Consider the following 18,253-nt stretch of genomic DNA (forward strand, 5'->3'; position numbering starts at 1 on the left):
CAAAATGTGTATTTCAACAATGATAACATACAGTTTACTCCAGTAAAAGGCCCAAGACAGGGATACCACTTTGACAGCATACTTCAAGTTGCATACACTAAGAAAATAAATACATTTTTAAAAAAAATGTATGAACAGAAATTCATTTGATTAAGCACTGCAACGGAAATTTAATAAAACAGTGATGGGAAACATCCATCCAACACAACTTTGGCCTATGTACACAGGTTTTGCAATGGTTTATAATAACATAACAGAACCCAGGTCTATCTCTCTTACAGACAATGTTGTAACACAATGGGCCTCATTACGAGTTTGGAGGTAGCCATGCCATTCTTAGCGGCATGGTTGCCTCCAAACTCGGGTCTGAGTTCTGAAAAAAGGGAATTACCGGACCATTCTGACTTTTGTGGGCCCGGTAATTCCCTTTTCACGGGACCCGGACCCGGTACATCCCCATTCCCATTCAAGCCCACATAGGGCTCAATGGGAATGGAGAGGATGCTAACAACGGACCTGTTAATGACGGGTCCGTTGTTAGCATCCTGGTCTGCTCATGGGTAGCGATATGCACGTCTTGTCTGGCCCAGACGTGCATACCGTCACCCGTGAGCAAACTCGTAATGTGGCGACCCGGAATGAACGGTGCCGTTAACTTACCGGCACCGTTCATTCCACGGCTGCCAGCCTCGTAATGAGGGCCAATGACTGAGAGCTTACTGTGCTATAATTAAAGATCTCAGTCAGCTACATGGTATGAGAGGGCAGATATTGGCCAGAGTGCATGATTTATTTTATTCTTCTGTGCCATATTCACATACTACCTTTGACTCATTTGACAATCTTCCTGTACCCCCGTGCGTTCCTAGAAATTAAAGTTGTTATCAAGAAACCAAACAGATCATCATTATCCTTTAAGTGTTCCTCCATCTCCCTTTCTAGTTCCTCAATTCTATATGATAGGATATGATATGATATGATAGGGGATTTATAAAGCGCTTAATACCCAGAGGTTTCTAAGTGCGTACCCGGGGATCGAACCTATGTTGCTCTGTGTAGTCTTGCTTCCAAGGCGAGCATGTTGACACTGAGCTATTCTCCCAGAACATATAATCTTAGTAGTGCCACCTAATGGAATCTCGTAGGAATATCAACAAATTAGGTATAATGGTCATAGTTCATTTTCTGGCCGAGAACTCTCACCTATGCTGTGGTTACTCATCCATTCCTGTACCAGTGTACAGCCCTCTGCATCCTGTGCCCCCTTCTTCTAAAATGCAAAACAGAGAATATTGTTTAAGATCAGAAATGTTTGTTAATTCAGGTTATATATCGGTCTCCACAGCAATCTCAGAACTATTGTTCCCTATATTAGTGACATTTAACCCAGCTGGAGAGGTGGTATGTAATGGCTGTTCAGCAACAAGAGCATGAGCGTGGTTCTCATCTGACAGCCAGTTGGGTAGAGCTTCACGTGCATGAGGGACCTGGCCCAGCTGGCATTGGGTTGGATTCAGCAGGAACCCTAAGAGAGATCAATTCCATAATCCCTGCTCCCCCAGAACCACAAGCCCTCAACAGGTTACAATAGTTCTCCATCCGTACCAGGGCAAGGGCTCAGTGTCTGAAGTTGTGACGACTTGAGTCAATTTAAATGCTTTCCCTTGCCCAAAAAATGTTGAAACTGGTTGCAAATCTACATACATATCTTTTGTAATTCATGAAAGCAATGACAAAAACCTGCTTTTTGGTGCCCCATGCAGGCTAGCATCCTAGGCAGCCGCCTAGTTTGCCTAGTGCATGCAACAACCCTGTGCATAGACCACAAGGACTGTGGTACTGGTATATATTAGATCATTCAAGTCTGGTGGCCATTTTCCTTCCCTGTTCAACAGTTTGTTTGGAGTGCTGCTAGAACTGCCTCATCATTTTGGTCAGAGACAGTTACGAACACCCCCCCAGCACCCCCAGCCCAGCAGAGGAACCACGCGACAGCGGGGAACAGGACAGGGCCTGCCTGACCCTGTCCCCACACGGCGCCTGACTCGCCCATGCCGGGCGCAGCGCGGGCTGAAACCGAGGCTGAGCCTCATTTTCATCAGCGGTAACCGCCGGCAGGCGGATCACGCCGGCGGCCAGCTCCAAGGCCACTCTAAGGCCTGTTGAGAGCCTGTTTGGAGCATCAGGAGCCAGGGGCCGCGGACCTTTATTCTTTTGTGAGTAGTGGGAATACCCTCAGTCTATACTATTGTGCTTTCTGGTATGCCCTCTGCTACTCCGCACCCATAAACATTTGAACTCGGTTTCTTTAACTGTTTGCTACATATGCTCATGCTTCCAACGCCGCCGCCTCTATGCATTACTGCTGCCACCTCTTTAATAGTACAGGCATCCTTAGCCCTTAGTGCTCCATGCCTCATGACTGCCATTTGGCCGTGCCCTATGGTCGCTAACGTACCACCGCAACTGTGTTGTGCCCTATGGTCGCCTAGACCCCACTTGCATTGTGTTGTGCCCTATGGTCGCCCAGACCCCACTTACATTGTGTTGTGCCCTATGGTCGCCCAGACCCCACTTGCATTGTGTTGTGCCCTATGGTCGCCCAGACCCCACTTGCATTGTGTTGTGCCCTATGGTCGCCTAGACCCCACTTGCATTGTGTTGTGCCCTATGGTCGCCCAGACCCCACTTGCATTGTGTTGTGCCCTATGGTCGCCCAGACCCCACTTGCATTGTGTTGTGCCCTATGGTCGCCTAGACCCCACTTGCATTGTGTTGTGCCCTATGGTCGCCCAGACCCCACTTGCATTGTGTTGTGCCCTATGGTCGCCCAGACCCCACTTGCATTGTGTTGTGCCCTATGGTCGCCTAGACCCCACCTGCATTGTGTTGTGCCCCATGGTCGCCTAGACCCCACTTGCATTGTGTTGTGCCCTATGGTCGCCCAGACCCCACTTGCATTGTGTTGTGCCCTATGGTCGCCCAGACCCCACTTGCATTGTGTTGTGCCCTATGGTCGCTTAGACCTTACTTGCATTGTGTTGTGCCCTATGGTCGCCCTGACCCCACTTGCATTGTGTTGTGCCCTATGGTCGCCCTGACCCCACTTGCATTGTGTTGTGCCCCTTGGTCGCCTAGACCCCACCTGCATTGTGTTGTGCCCCATGGTCGCCTAGACCCCACTTGCATTGTGTTGTGCCCTATGGTCGCCTAGACCCCACCTGCACTGTGTTGTGCCCTATGGTCGCCTAGACCCCACTTGCATTGTGTTGTGCCCTATGGTCGCCTAGACCCCACTTGCATTGTGTTGTGCCCTATGGTCGCCCAGACCCCACCTGCATTGTGTTGTGCCCCATGGTCGCCTAGACCCCACTTGCATTGTGTTGTGCCCTATGGTCTCTTAGACCATACTTGCATTGTGTTGTGCCCTATGGTCGCTTAGACCTTACTTGCATTGTGTTGTGCCCTATGGTCGCCCTGACCCCACTTGCATTGTGTTGTGCCCTATGGTCGCCCTGACCCCACTTGCATTGTGTTGTGCCCCTTGGTCGCCTAGACCCCACCTGCATTGTGTTGTGCCCCATGGTCGCCTAGACCCCACTTGCATTGTAATGTGCCCTATGGTCGCCTAGACCCCACCTGCACTGTGTTGTGCCCTATGGTCGCCTAGACATCATTCGCATTGTGTTGTGCCCTATGGTCGCCTAGACCCCACTTGCACTGTGTTGTGCCCTATGGTCGCCTAGACCCCACTTGCATTGTGCTGTGCCCTATGGTCGCCCTGACCTCATTCGCATTGTGTTGTGCCCTACCTATAACGCCTATGCCCCCTTCACGCCACTCCCCTGTATATTACCTTAGCCCCAGCATGCTACTCTGCCTGACTGCGATCATGTTCCCTTTCTGTGTCATGCAAAGTAACATACCCTGCACTGGCAACAGTTACCTAGCCTATAATAATGGTTTAGTCAGACCCGCCTGCCCAAGACACCACCCGATCACCTGCCCTACACCATTCCTGCCCACTACACCAGCCTTCCCCCCGGATACCAAGTCCGCCCTTCCCACCCATAGACATGCACACGTTCCGCATGTCGCAGCTAACACACACCTAGCTGTCTATAAGCAGAACCCCATCAACACGAGAGCATCTTGCCCTACCATTGACTACAACACCTCTACATTAGCTAACCCAACCAACTCCCGTAACACTACCCTCATCCCCTCCGATCGGAATTCTAGACTTGGCGCCAGAACCCACCACAGACCTAGCAAAGGCCCTACCAAATCACTCAATAAGATCAACCCTCACACTGTAACACCCATCAACACTATCCATCCCAGTCTCAAAGGAGCTCTCCTAAATGTCAGATCATTAATCGCCCATGCCTCAGAAGTCGCTGACATTATTCTAACAAACAACCTGGACTTCCTTGCGGTAACCGAAACATGGCTGCACGATGCTGCAGGTCCATCTCTTACCCTAGCCATACCTGATAACTACACCATCCTTAGAGCAGATAGACCGAACGCTCGAGGTGGCGGCGTAGCTTTCATCTTTAAGTCCACGCTTGACATCAGACTATCCTCTGCTCCCCCACTCAAATCCTGTGAACACATTACAGTCAAATTTCAAACTTCCCCTAAAAGTACTATTACGCTGCACTTAATTTACCGACCCCCGGGCCCTCCTGGCTCATTTGAGGAAGACATCACTTCACTAGTTGCTGAAAGTTCCAAACCATCAGCACAATTGATTATACTCGGAGACTTTAACCTTGGGTTTAACGACCCCCTAGACACCCCAGCCACTGCCCTGGCCATGGCATTAGAGGAGCATGGCCTCCAACAACTTTGCTCCAAACCTACCCACTCGAAAGGCAGAATCCTTGACTGGATAACTACCCTTAACTGCAACATTACTACGAAAGATCCCACACAACTTATCTGGACTGACCACCACCTCCTCCAGTTTGACATTCTTACCAGCAACTCAGCACATAAAAGGCCTATCATGGCACCTGCCTGCCCTACTAGGAAAAAGAGCAATATCACAGCGGAAGCCCTAATACCTCTGGTGATCCCTACTTTAAACGCACTACCCGCCACAACGGACTTGAACCAACTGGTCAACGCCTACAATGAGTCCATGGCCAAAGCCATTGACATCATTGCCCCACTGAAACTGCGCAAAGGAATACCCAAAGCGCACCTGAACACATGGTTCACCCCGGAGCTCAAAACCCTGCGTCAACAAAAAAACAAACTTGAAGCACTCTGGAAATTAGTGCCTTCTATAAATAACAGAACCAATCTCACCAACATCTCCACCCTCTACAAAAATGAGATTATACGGGCCAAGAAAGAATCTCTCAACACTAGGATCTCCCAGGCAAGCTCCAGTACTAAGGAGCTCTTTAACATACTAAAGGAATTAGAAAACCCCATTACCCCCACTGACTCTTGCACTAAGGATAAACCCTGGTGCACAGGGATCCAGAATGCCCTAGCTAACAAAATCTCAGGGCTCCAAACTAAAATCAACAACAAATCACTCTCGATCCCACCTCCTTCCCCACGCCCCCTCCACCTACTGCCACTAATTCAGGCTTCACCTTCAAAAAGGTATCCATATTGGAGGTTCAGAAAATTATAGCATCCCTTAAACCATCGAATTGCAAGGGGGACAGCTGCCCCGCACAGATCATAAAAGATGCAGCTAGGGATCTCTCCCCATTTATCACCAAATTAATAAACCTGTCCTTCGCCAACAACATGGTCCCCAGCAATCTGAAACAGTCCTGGGTCCTACCGCTACTAAAAAAAACTACTCTCAACCCTGACATCCCCACGAATTACAGACCCATTACCACCGTCCCATTCCTACTAAAAATCTTGGATAGAGTGGCTTATTTACAAATCCAGGACTACCTTGAGGCCAATCACCTACTAGGAACTCGCCAATCTGGCTTTCGACCTCAACACGGGACAGAAACGGCCCTTGTTGATCTCAAATGCCAGATAGACGAACTCAAAGACAAAAACAAGGCTGCCATCCTTCTACTCCTTGACCTCTCCGCTGCCTTTGACCTGGTCGACCATAAAATCCTGTGCAACCATTTATCTCTGGCAGCACACTTCTCCCACTCTGCAGTCACATGGATCCAATCTTTCCTGGACAACAGAACCATGCGGGTCTTCTCCCCCCTAGCAGCGGCTGACCCCATCCCCATCACCTGCGGTGTCCCACAAGGATCCTGTGTCTCACCTACCCTTTACAATATTTTCACTAAGCCCTTATTCGACAAGCTGGACAATCTGGGTGTCACCTATACTAACTACGCAGATGACACCCAGATACTCCTCACCTTATCAGGCAACTACAACAAGGACGCCAAATGGATCAATGAAGTCTTTTCCATCATTCAGGCATGGATGGCCACACATGGCCTATGCCTGAATGATGACAAGACTGAATTGCTTCTTGTCGGCTCACCGAACACTATCAGTAAACTCTGTCCCGGCTACACTAGCTTCACTATTGACGGTAATACCATACCCATTGCCAAGAGCGTAAAAACCCTCGGTTTCTACCTAGACACGAACATCAACCTAGCTAAACAAATCAACATGACCGCCTCAGCCACTGCCTACACCGGTAAACTTATCAGGGCCTGCAGACCACTGATCTCCCCTAGCAACTGTCTCATCCTAGCCAGAGCACTCATTCAATCTAAACTGGATTACTGTAATAGCCTCTATGTAGGTGCCAACAAAACAGTAATCAATAAATTGCAAGTTTTACAAAATAACGCACTCCGTGCCGCCCTCAATATTCCTAGAAGGGAACACATCTCCGCCACCAGAACTGCCTGCAAATGGTTGTCCATCCAACAGAAAATTGATTTGAAAACCATATGCCTTACTTACAAAGCCCTCAATCATCTTGCCCCACCCTACCTCTCGAACAAATTTACACTAAGACAGAACACTAGAACCACCAGATCGTCCAACTCATTACAACTAACAGTTCCCAAATACTCCCTCAAAAGAGCTGGAGGATCCAGCTTCCCAACCTTGGCATCACAACTCTGGAATTCCATCCCACTGGATATTAAATCCACACCTACTTTCCAACCCTTCAGAACCAAGGTCATTTCCTGGTTAACCAACAAATAACTGTCCTACCACATATGTATGCACTCCGAATGTCCAATTTTATGTATACTGTTTGAATACTATTATCTATGCCCTATCAATACTGTACTATTGTCTTTTACCTGTAACCTGATGTTCAGAGCGCATATATACCCCCGGGTCAAGAGCGCTATATAAATAAATAAACAAACAAACAAACAAACCTTCAGTGGTTTGATATTGATATTGATATTGATATTTTATTTCTATTACGCTCGTACACAAGTGTTTCAGAGCGCGAAAAGGCAAGGGAGGGGAACAGGGGAGAAAAAAACAGTGAACTTACTAGGCCCAGTGACATTGAGAACACGCAAGTGGATGGGAGAGGGGGAGGGGAAAAGTGCATGGAAGGGGGGAGAAGTGGAAAGTGCGAAGCAGAGGAGAAACAGATAAATAACAATAAATAAATAATAAAGGCAACACACAGTGGTAATGCAGCCAGCAATTTGCAAGTGCTAGGTTTAAGGCAGCAGACAGGGTAGGTCTGATAAGTGCAGGAAGAAAAAGGGGGTGGTGGGGCTGTATGGGTACAGATACAGACCCCAGTGCAAGGGGTGGCCCGGAGGCAGTGCGGGAGGGTGGCAGGGTGCGCAGGTACCTGGGCCCGAAGGACAGAGGGTGGCCAGGTGCACGGTGCCAAGAAAGAACAGATCAGCAGGGGAGAGGGGGAGCGAAGGCAGAAGAAAAGAGGAAGGTCTTCAGGTGCTTCCAGAACCGGAGATGGTTCTCCTCAAGTTTTAGAGTGGCAGGGAGGCTGTTCCAGAGGGAGGCCCCAGCCAAAGACAGAGATCTACCCCCAGCTTGTTTCTTTGAAAAACGACTGACCCTGAGGGAGTTGGAGGTAGAGGAGCGAAGAGCTCGAGAGGGGAGGTATTTGCGGAGGGATAGCTGAAGGTATTTGATGATAGTTCACCTGAGCTTGCATAACAAATCCCTATCTAGCAGGTTGACTGCAGTAGTGCGGTTAAGGAGAAATGAATGAGTGTCAGTTTTGGGTCCCAGCATTACAGTGAAAAGCTCAATTATTTGATGGATGACAGGGGATATTAGGGATTCCTACATCAGTGTCAATTACACAGGGCATATTTTCCCCTTCCACCTCACGATGTAGATGGGGGCCATTCCTGATCTATAGGCTTTAGGGGGTCAATAGTGAGAACATGTCTCGCTTCAAGTCAAAAGGGATCAGGATCTACCACTGACATCTGGGACAGTTTGCTTACAATAGTTACACACAGAAGGATCAGTATAATACCTAGATAGTCTCACATATCCCAGCTGTCCTCGAATCGGCTGTGATGTTGGTGCTCCATACAATCCATGCTTCCCCTGTTGTATTGAGGGATCTGGCTGTGGGACTCCTCTTCTCCTGCCCCTTCCTCTATGCCTGAATCCTCCCAACACCCACCCATAACATTTCTGCTGGTTGAGCATGTACATGTAGGGTCTGCAACTGCAAAGTCATCAATGTATTCTCAATATTCTCCTTCTTTTGTTCCTGGCATACCACGCATTGGTTGGCAACTGTAACTAGCTCTAACAATGGCTTATTCTGCCATCCAATACAGATTATTTTGAGTTACAATTGTATTTTCGGATGCTAACCAGAGACAAAAGAAATATGTATTGCTTCCTGCACTGTCTCATCAGATTTAGTGATGCTGTGGTGTTGGGAGAACACTGCCTTTAATTAATCTCAATAATCTGCCGGTGATTCTCCTTTATTTTGCATGCAGTTCCCTATCTTTCCCCAATCAGTTTTTCCTTGACATACCTCAGGTATAGCAGCTACCAATCTATTTCACACTTGTTCCAGGGTGTCCCCTGTTCCTGGATCTGTGGCTGGCCATTTAGCATTGATTACCAGCCCAAGCAGGGTTAAACAACTGGATAACAGAAAGGAAGTGCACCAACTATTTTGGGCTTTCTCTAATATTAGGAAATTCCTTGGCCAAGTTACGCAAATCTCCCGGTGTCATGGAACATGGACAGTGAGTAGATGTAAATCTCCCCTTTCTGCTGCCAGTGCTCCCATCAACTGTGTTGGTGGTGTTTATAACAGGGCAGAGCCGAGTCAATATGCCGTACCTCCCATTGTCACAGATGGAGTATGAGGGGGAGGTGCGGTAGGCATAAACGCTGGTCCAAAGTCACCTGAAATGCACTTGTGCAATAGAAGCCAGCATCAGTTGTGGCCCAATGAAAGACCTCTGAGCGACGCCCAGTGTCAGGGTGCTTGGACCTGGTGCTTGGACCTGCTGCTTGGCCCCTCCCAATGTCATGCTACTGGGCCTCATTACAAGGAAGGCGGTAAGGGTTAACGGTCACCGGTAATGGTACCGGTGACCATTAACCCTTACCGCCTTACTACGAGGTCCCTTTGCGGGACCCAACATTAACGGCTGGTGTACAGCAGCCGTTAAAGTAGGGACCCGCAAAGGGACCAGGGTGCTAATTACGGTACCGCAATTTGCGGTACCGTAATTAGCACCTTCCCCATTCCCATTATGCCCTATGGGGCAAAAATGGGAATGGGGAAGGGCAATGGAGGAAGGGGGAATTACCGCCCCATCAACCTTGGAATAGGGCGGTAATTCCCCTTTCCTCCAAGGCGGTGCCGGTAATTTACCGGCATGGACCAAGGTGCTAATAGCACCTCGGTCCACCGCCTACCGTGTAATGAGGCCCACTGACTTTAGTGAAGAAATCAATCATATATTCCATAGATGATTCCATAGACATCTTGTTTCTTGTGTCCCTTCTTCTCTATTATCTGGGGGCACAGTAGGATGAATAATCCACCATCCCAGTTTTCCATCAATGCCCAAATCTATCCTGTAGAGGTTTGTTGGTGTCTTTTAGTCCTTTATGTTTTGATGTATTTTACTGTAGCTTCCTCGAGCCACATATTGTACCAGTTCATCCAAATTAAGTTCCCTTTGGTGGACATTGCTGATATCTGTGGCCTTGTCGTAACACATGTCATGCTTCAAGAAATGTGCATGTGGCGCTACTGTAGTTGGCATAGATAAAATGTCCTGGGATTCCTTCTGTTGGGGTCTACCCTTGTTTCTATGTTCCTTGCCCATTTTCTATCTGTTGTTTCAACGCCACTCACCATATAACAATTGACCCAGAACCACTCACACTTGAATCCACTCATGGGCGGTTTTGATATGGGAGGGGGATTTACGGAGACTCCAGTGAGTAGTTCTGAAAGGGCTTATGGGGCACTCACCATGTTTCCACTCCAGTTCTCCCTATTTAGTTTGGGAATGCCATAATTCCTAGTTTGGTAATCCTTTTTTGTCCTTTCTTTATTTGCCCTATCGCTAGCTATTTACTTAATCAGAATACCAGAAACAGTTTGTAATCCACAAACCTTTACTAGAATACAAATACAATACACTAATAAGTCTACCAACTCTTTACAGACTAATCAAACTATCCTAAAACTGCATGTATTTTCCCAGGTTTATGTCAGGATACAATACATATATAACTCCAAGAATCATTATAATAAGCCAGGCAAAAGCAAGAATTAGATATCCCACGCAGAAAGTCCATACCATGTTCAGTCACACCTGTCTTGTATCCATTATATAGCTATCACATACAATCGTGGTGGGCCTGTGCCGCTAGTGCGGGCAGGTTGCCAGTCAATTCGTCGAAAAAAATTGGTCGACCAGACAAATGGTCGAAGCAAATTGGTCGAAAACCATTTCGTCGAAATTTTTTTTTTTCTATTTTAACCCTTTTTTTTTTTTTTTTGGGGGGGTCCCCCCCCAACCCCCTTTTTTTCTCTAAAAACCCCTTTTTTAACTAAACGAAAACCCAAAAAATAAATATATAAATAAAAAATTTTTTTCGACGAAATGGTTTTCGACCAAATTGCGTCGACCAAATTGCAGTCGACCAGTTTTTTTTCGACGAGTTGACTGGACACCGTGCGGGCATACCTGCTTGCACTCTGTCCACTAATGAGTACCCCTTGGAGTGTTGCTAGGACTCCTTATCTCTGTTCAGTAGTGTCCTGGGGCAATCGAGGGAGACTGTCCACAAAGATGGTTTTAGTTGCCACACCAATCTGTGGATGAAAATAAGTCTGACTCTATTATTCTGAATATTGCAAGCAGACGTGATTGGCTTGCAAGTCACTGAATGCAGCATAGCGACCCCGGAAATCCCACCTAGCTAACATAACCCATCTTCCAGGCCTGGTGGCTATATACTCGTTTGGTCATATGATCATATAACCTTTGAGAGAACCCTCCTCCTAGGACTTTCATCATGTTCATCCTGCCTTTGGAATAACAACTCCCTTATACATAAGCCTCAGAATCTTATCATCTCATAGAAAAATCTGATGCAGTTCTGGTGTGACGTATCCTACAATGGAGGAGGTTACTTCTATGATGGTTCTTTCAGGTCTGCAAAACCAGTCGAGGAGCGTACGTCTAACACCCCATGACAATTCATGCAGTCATACAGCAGTCCATTGTCCTCGCTGGTCTAGACCGGTTAGATCCATTGTTTGTGAGCCCATGTCCTTGCTCTAATAACCCAAGAAGGAGCGGAGCATAAAAGTCCAGTGTAAACACGCAGTTGTTAAATGTCCATCATTGCCTTCAAACTAGTGGATATTGCGGGTCTAATAAAAAGTATGCTAAATAAAAAGAGAAAACTAAAGACATATGGGGCATAATATCATGGACAATGGATATTGAGAGATGAAGTTCATAAGGAAGTCTCCTAATACATTCTACATAAGAATCACCCACCCTTCTTTTCGTGGTACTTATGTTCATGTGATTATTTATTTATGCAAGAGAAGGGCCCAAATTAAGGACGCTTCCAGTGGGTGACTAAGAAGTCTCTCACAGTCAAAAGTAAATATTGCGCAATAAGGGGTAGGGGTCTTTTTCTATCACATTTCTCAAGTATCCCACAGAGAACCATTACGGGGCTTTACTGTCTTTGAATTCTTTCCAACTTTATTGTGCAAGAGAAAATCGTAGATAATGTTTAGGGAGGATATTGTTACCTACGTAATAGTTTAAAACAATGGATCTTGCATAATAATGCAATGCAAGAATTTCAGCAGAAATACCACTTGTTCTGTGACATGTACCCGCACATCATTAACAAAGAGATCTAATTGATATTCCCAGCTATCCACCATGATCCCTATAATAGTCTCTGTAGTTTGTTTCTGCTCGGCTATAGGATCGATGGCCAATGCCGATTGGAGAAGAGACAGAGGGCATTGCTGTCTCATTCCTCTTTCCAATACAATTTACCTAAGGCTATCCCATTTACCACAATCACCACCCTCAGACATACATATAGCGCCCTCACTCCCCAAATCCAACACTGTCCAATATGTGACCTGAGAAGCACTGAGAACATGAACTGCCAGCTGATCAGGTCAAGTGCTTTCTCTGCATCAAGTGAGAGCAATACTGGCCAGCGGAAAGTGAGGCCATCAGATCAAGTGTTTTCCTTATGTTGTCCACCCCAATTGGTCTTTATGTGTCAGAAATAGGTACAGTCTGGCTGCCAATGAGCCGGAAAGGATTTTAGCATTTGTACTTAATAAGTGCACAGTCCTATATGAGCCACCTGGGCCCTTAACTCCACTCTCTTTTGAAATGTATACAATCATGGCATTCACAAAAGACTGGACCCACCCCTTTTAAAATTGAGTCATGTAATTTAAGAAAGGGGTTACGGGTGTCCACATACGCCTTGTAGAAAGCAATTGTGACACTTCTGTTCCCAGTGCTGTCTGTCTTTTTTTATCACATTCAAGATTTCAGGTTGGGTAATTGAGGAATCCAAACCCTCAGCTTCACCCAACATCAGGGTAGGGTGGCGTTGAGTGTGCACAAAACCCTCATCTCTTCACTCATTCCTTTCCCATCCTCAGAATAAAAACATTTATGGGTAATGGTTGCACCATCTTCATTTTTCATTCTGAAGATCCACCGTCCACCCTATCTGCTCATAAATGGGCTGTTAGCCGAGAATGGACTTTATCCTCCTTGTGTTTTTCAAAAGGGACCACCCAAGCCACTACCTTAGCAGGTAGCCCGATTCGGTGTACCACCACCTCCCTCCGTGAGGCAATGTCCACGGATTACCTTCTGCACCCTCCATCTGCTGGGGAGTGGGCGTAGAGATTATACTATTTAGGCCATGCAGGCCCCAAAGGTCACAAATCCTCTTCTTTCCATGCAGTGCACCAAATCTCCCTCAGTGCACAGAAAACCACAGGGGCTCCACTCACACATGGGACATTACTGTTCACTGTGCCGCTCCTCAGCACCAGGCCACAGTGACACATCCAAGGCCACAGGAAGGGTGCCCCCAGCCCCCAACCACCCCGAGGCCCCACCAGTCTCTCAGACCACTCTAGCTGTTCTCAGATAACATGGGTATGTTATGGGCAATCACGGGGGCGGCAATTACAGAGGTTTGGGAGGAGAGATCTGAGGAGTAAGTTCATTAGGCTTCCTTTATGCCTGCACCCCCTGGTGGAGCCCGACATTTTTCATTGCTAGTATTTTTAATAGTTTATCCATTTAGGTTAATTAAAGTCTTATTTGTATAGAACCTTGATTGCTATGTTATGTTATGTTATGTTATGTTATATTATTGGGATTTATATCAAGCACCACCTCCATTTGCATGGTCTCCAGGTGTGCTGGTGGATCTGGAAGGGAAAGTGGGGAGGGTTGGTTAGGAAGCAAGCAGGAAAAAATAAGTAGCTATGCTTAACTATTGGTGCTTATAGAACCCGGAGCAACATTAGTTGTTTCCTGGGTGGGTATTGATCTGTACACCAAAAGCATTTTGTTTCCAGATGGGAGGCCTTCATTGATTAACTTGCTGGGATATTTGGTTGGTTGGTGAGGTTGGCCAGTTGCTTCGAGAGATGTAGAGTTTTTAATTGTTTAGAGTAGGGGAACGGTTTTTCTATATCCATTTGTGTTGCCATGGTGTTTGAAATATGAGGTTATTGGGTTACGTAGTTATACCTAGTTTTGAAACACAATAGGGCAAAATATGGAGTAAAGATCTGATCTCTAAAGCCTGACCATGTACAGTGCAGGGCCTATGATTTAGGGGTTAGCTCTACTGTCTAAATCTCAAGCATGTACAGTACGGTATGTCAATTTAGAGGGCTAGCCCTGTTATCTGGTGCCTGACTAGGTACAGTGCAGGACATCTGATTTAGGAGCAAAGTCGTGCTCTCTAACGCTTTAGCATGTATGGTAAGGTATATACAATTTGGGGAAATAGTTCTGCTTTCTATAGACTGACCATGTACAGTGCAAGACATGTGATGTATATGGGGATGGCTCTACTGTGCAAAGCTTCAGCATGGCCCACACAATATCTTTGATTTAAGGAATAGCTCTACTGTCTGTAGCCTAATGATGTATAGTGCGATTAAGGGAGTTAGTTATGCGGTTTAAATCATGACCACAGTGATGTAAATTGTAATGTTATTTGTCATATGTATAGCACCTTTTCCTATTGGTATGGACTCAAAGCACTGCAGGTGAATGCCCTCAGGGGACCGTAGGCCAAGGTATGGGAAACTTGTCGGAGGTGTTCAGAATGCGTGTGTACATTTTAGCCAATCCAAAGTTTGGTAGAGGTGGCCAAGGCCCTGCTAGCTGCCCATATCAAGCTGTCATGTCAATGGGTGCTGTGAGGTAGTCTGGAGAGTATGCGAGTGCAGGATACTTATTATGTTTCCAGCGAGACCACATTTTTGTCATGGGAATAGCTGATTCTTATAGCAGAAGTTATGTGCGATGTGACTTAAAAATAGTGTATGATAGCAGAAGCGTGTGGGTGGGTCGCCTTGCCATTGACTGTCTTCTATAGGCATGGAGTGTGATACATACATGTGTTCTAGCTGGTTTCTTGGTTTCATAGATGTAGTATGGATTATGTCTTGGGGGCTACTAGAATATATTCTCTCCATCACTCGGTACCTTTCATGGTTGGTTTTTATGGTGGGTTCATTGCAGCCTCGGCCTACCTGAGAGGCGGTTAAGTAGCCCAAAATGTGGCACGGGTTTGTGAGGATGCAGGGGGGAAAAGCCAGGTCTTGAGGGCCCACCTGAAGGCAAGGCGATCCTCTATACATTGGACACTAAGGTGAATCGTGTTCCAGATTGAGGAGGCTTGGACAGAAAAGGAGGATCCCCCTATTCTTATCGATTTGAAGGAAGGGATCACAAGGAGGAGTGTCGTGCCTGATCACAGGTTTCTGTTGGGTTGGTGACAGGTGAGTTTCTGTTGGAGGTATTCTGGCCTGTGTGGTGGGTGATGCACATGGCTTCAAAAGTGGGCCGTCATACAACAGGGAGCCAGTGGAGGACACAGAGGGTGGGTTTGACGTGCTCTTTGGGGCTGAGGGTCAGGATCAGCATAACTGCAGTGTTTTGGACCGGTTAGAGATTTCTGAGTTGAGCAGCAGGGGCACCCAGGTAAAGGGATTCTGCAGGATCTAGGCGGGAAAGGACGATAGCCATGATTGCAGTGACTCTGTGAGAGAAAGCGAGTTAAGGGAAGATGCGTCTGAGGATGCGGAGGTGTAGATACTAAGATTTAGACATAGAGTTAATTTGGTCTGAATGTGTCAGATCAGCGTCCATGGTTCTTTACTACGTTGGATGCATCGGGGGGGAGGGCCTAGGAGGATTGCCAAGGAGTGGGTTGGGGGTCGAGAGCCGTCTTCCTGCAGATCATGATATCATTTTTTCCAGGGATGAGGAGGTGGTTAGCTGTCAGTCAGTGGTAAATGTCTGTGAGGCAAGAAGCGAGGCAGGGATGTAGGTTGAAAGAGGTCTTAGGGATCTTGAAGATGAAGATGGTCTGGGTGTCGTCTGAGTAGTTGTAGCAGGTTAGGATATGTGAGCGAATAAAGGCAGGGACATAGCTAAAAGTTGAAGATTAGGGAAATAGGGGGGCGCCCTGTTGGACCCCATTGGTGACGAGGTGAAGGGAGGAAGGAGGATGATTTGTGATCTGTTAGCGAAGAGTGAGGAAATCCACCTTAGTGCTGCATCCCTAATGCCGAGCGAGTGACGTCTGTCAGTGAGGATGCTGTGTTTGAAGGTTTCAAAAGCCGCCAAGAGGTTGAGAAGGATAAGTGTGGCACAGCCTTCTGAGTCTGCTGTGTTTTTGAGGTCATACCAGATGGAAACTATGGACGATTCAGTTCTGCTGAGGGGTCTGAAGATGGTCTGGGCGGGGTCGAGGAGGAGGATGGATCTGGAGAAGAGGCAAAGCTGGAAGTAGGCCATTTGATCAATAAGTTTGGCTAAGAAGTAGTTGGGTCTGTAGTTGACTGAAATGAAAGGGGTAAAAGGAGGGTCTTTTGAGGATGGGTTTGATGTGCGATCTCTTGAAGACTGCTGTGGTGAGGGAAAGTTAATGATAGCTCTTGCGATGCCGCCTGCACAGGTTGAAAAAACAACTTGTGAAGGGTGGCAAGGCATGGATCTCTCGGGGATTCCGACGAGCGACTGCTAGCAAGAAGCTTCAGGAATTTGGGTTGAAAGATGGGAGAGAAAGAGGAGAAGATAGGGCAGGAGTTGTGAGGGTTGGTGGGCTCAGATGGGCTTCAAGTGATCGAGCAGGAGGGCTTCTAGTTTTGCACCAATTTTGTGGTTTCTTTCTACAGAAACATTGTAGAAATGTCCCAAGAGGGCATCACTGAGTGCTTGGGTGTTAGAGAGGGTGGGAAGTGCATTGAGGATTCTTGAATTCAGAGATGATCTTGTGGAGTTCCTTGCTGCTGTTTCGGGCATTAGAAATTCTGTTCCAGTCGAAGGATTTTTTAGCTTTCTGGATTTCTGCCTTGTAGACATGGATCTGACTGGTGTAAGCAGCTCTATTATGAGGAGGTGGGTCGGCCCGCCATCTGCATTCTAGGGTATGGTTAAGTGTTTTGAGGGTTTTGAGAGAAGGGGACGAACCATCTAAGTGAAGGGCCTTGTCTGTGTGAGGCCGATCTGGAGGGGGTGAGAGGTCTGTGGGCGTTGGAGAGCCATAGGTCAAAATGGCTGATAGAGAGCATACTTCCTTGCACTGGCAGATTTGGAAGGGAGTAAAGCAGGGAGTCTGCCAAGTCCGGAGTTACTATGGCCTTGTTCCACAGTGGGAAGCAGGTGGACGGTTTTGTGTTATTTTAGGGGGGCGGAGGGAAAGGGGTCAGAAGCAAGAAGAAGATGGCTGCGTGGTCTGTCCATATGAGTGATCGAGGGGGGTTGGAGATGAGGTTTACAGTATATTAAATTTAGGGGATAGCTTCTGATGGCTAAATTATTTCCATGTACAGTGATGCGAGGTAATGTTAGTGCTCTCATATAGCACCCTTCTGCCACTATTGGTGGTCTTGCTGTGTGCGGCTCTGTTAGAAAAAGGACATAGGGTCATTAGCGGGACAATGGGAGAAGCATATGGAAATTCTTTGGTGTTCATGGTTGCTGGTTGAACGTGTCCAGTTCCTGTGTGCCAGTCTGCTGTAAAGGGGCTTGGTGGAGAAAGGTGGAAGTATGTTATCCATAGGAAGGCACACAAACTTCTGGATACTTCTTTTATTTGGTACTTACCGCACTATTCTAAGGTGGAGGTATATGTCATGCTGTGCCTGGTTCAACTTTATGATTGAGATCACTGCTGTTTTTGTAGTATTGTGGTGCTGAGTATGGAGGCTATTACGGACCTAGCTTCGGGAAGCAACACAGCGCTTTAGGAGTCATAGGGGGTGAACACTAAGAAGCCACCACTCGTCCCTATACGTACTCACGCTGGGCAGTGATCATTCCAATACACAGAGGCAATGAGCCACTCTGTGAAGGACAAATTATGCAGAAATGTACAAACATGTTTACTTGCAGAAATGATACTGAAATAATGAATACAACTGTGCCGCTTCCAAACCAATGTGGTTGTCTATATAACATACGTATTAATGTGAATCAGGCCCCCTTCTTCTCCTACTAAAACGGCCAGGACAGAATAAACAGCA

General features: G+C 46.9%; 1 protein-coding gene across 1 annotated transcript in view; it reads left to right on the forward strand.

Annotated features, from left to right (window-relative positions):
• Positions 1 to 18,253, forward strand: part of KCNIP4 (potassium voltage-gated channel interacting protein 4) — a 900,135-nt gene that overhangs the window by 515,146 nt on the left and 366,736 nt on the right. The window lies entirely within an intron of this gene.

Source organism: Ambystoma mexicanum, chromosome 6q (genome assembly GCF_040938575.1).
Source record: "Ambystoma mexicanum isolate Mex_15411 chromosome 6q, UKY_AmexF1_1, whole genome shotgun sequence".
Classification (NCBI taxonomy): domain Eukaryota; kingdom Metazoa; phylum Chordata; class Amphibia; order Caudata; family Ambystomatidae; genus Ambystoma; species Ambystoma mexicanum.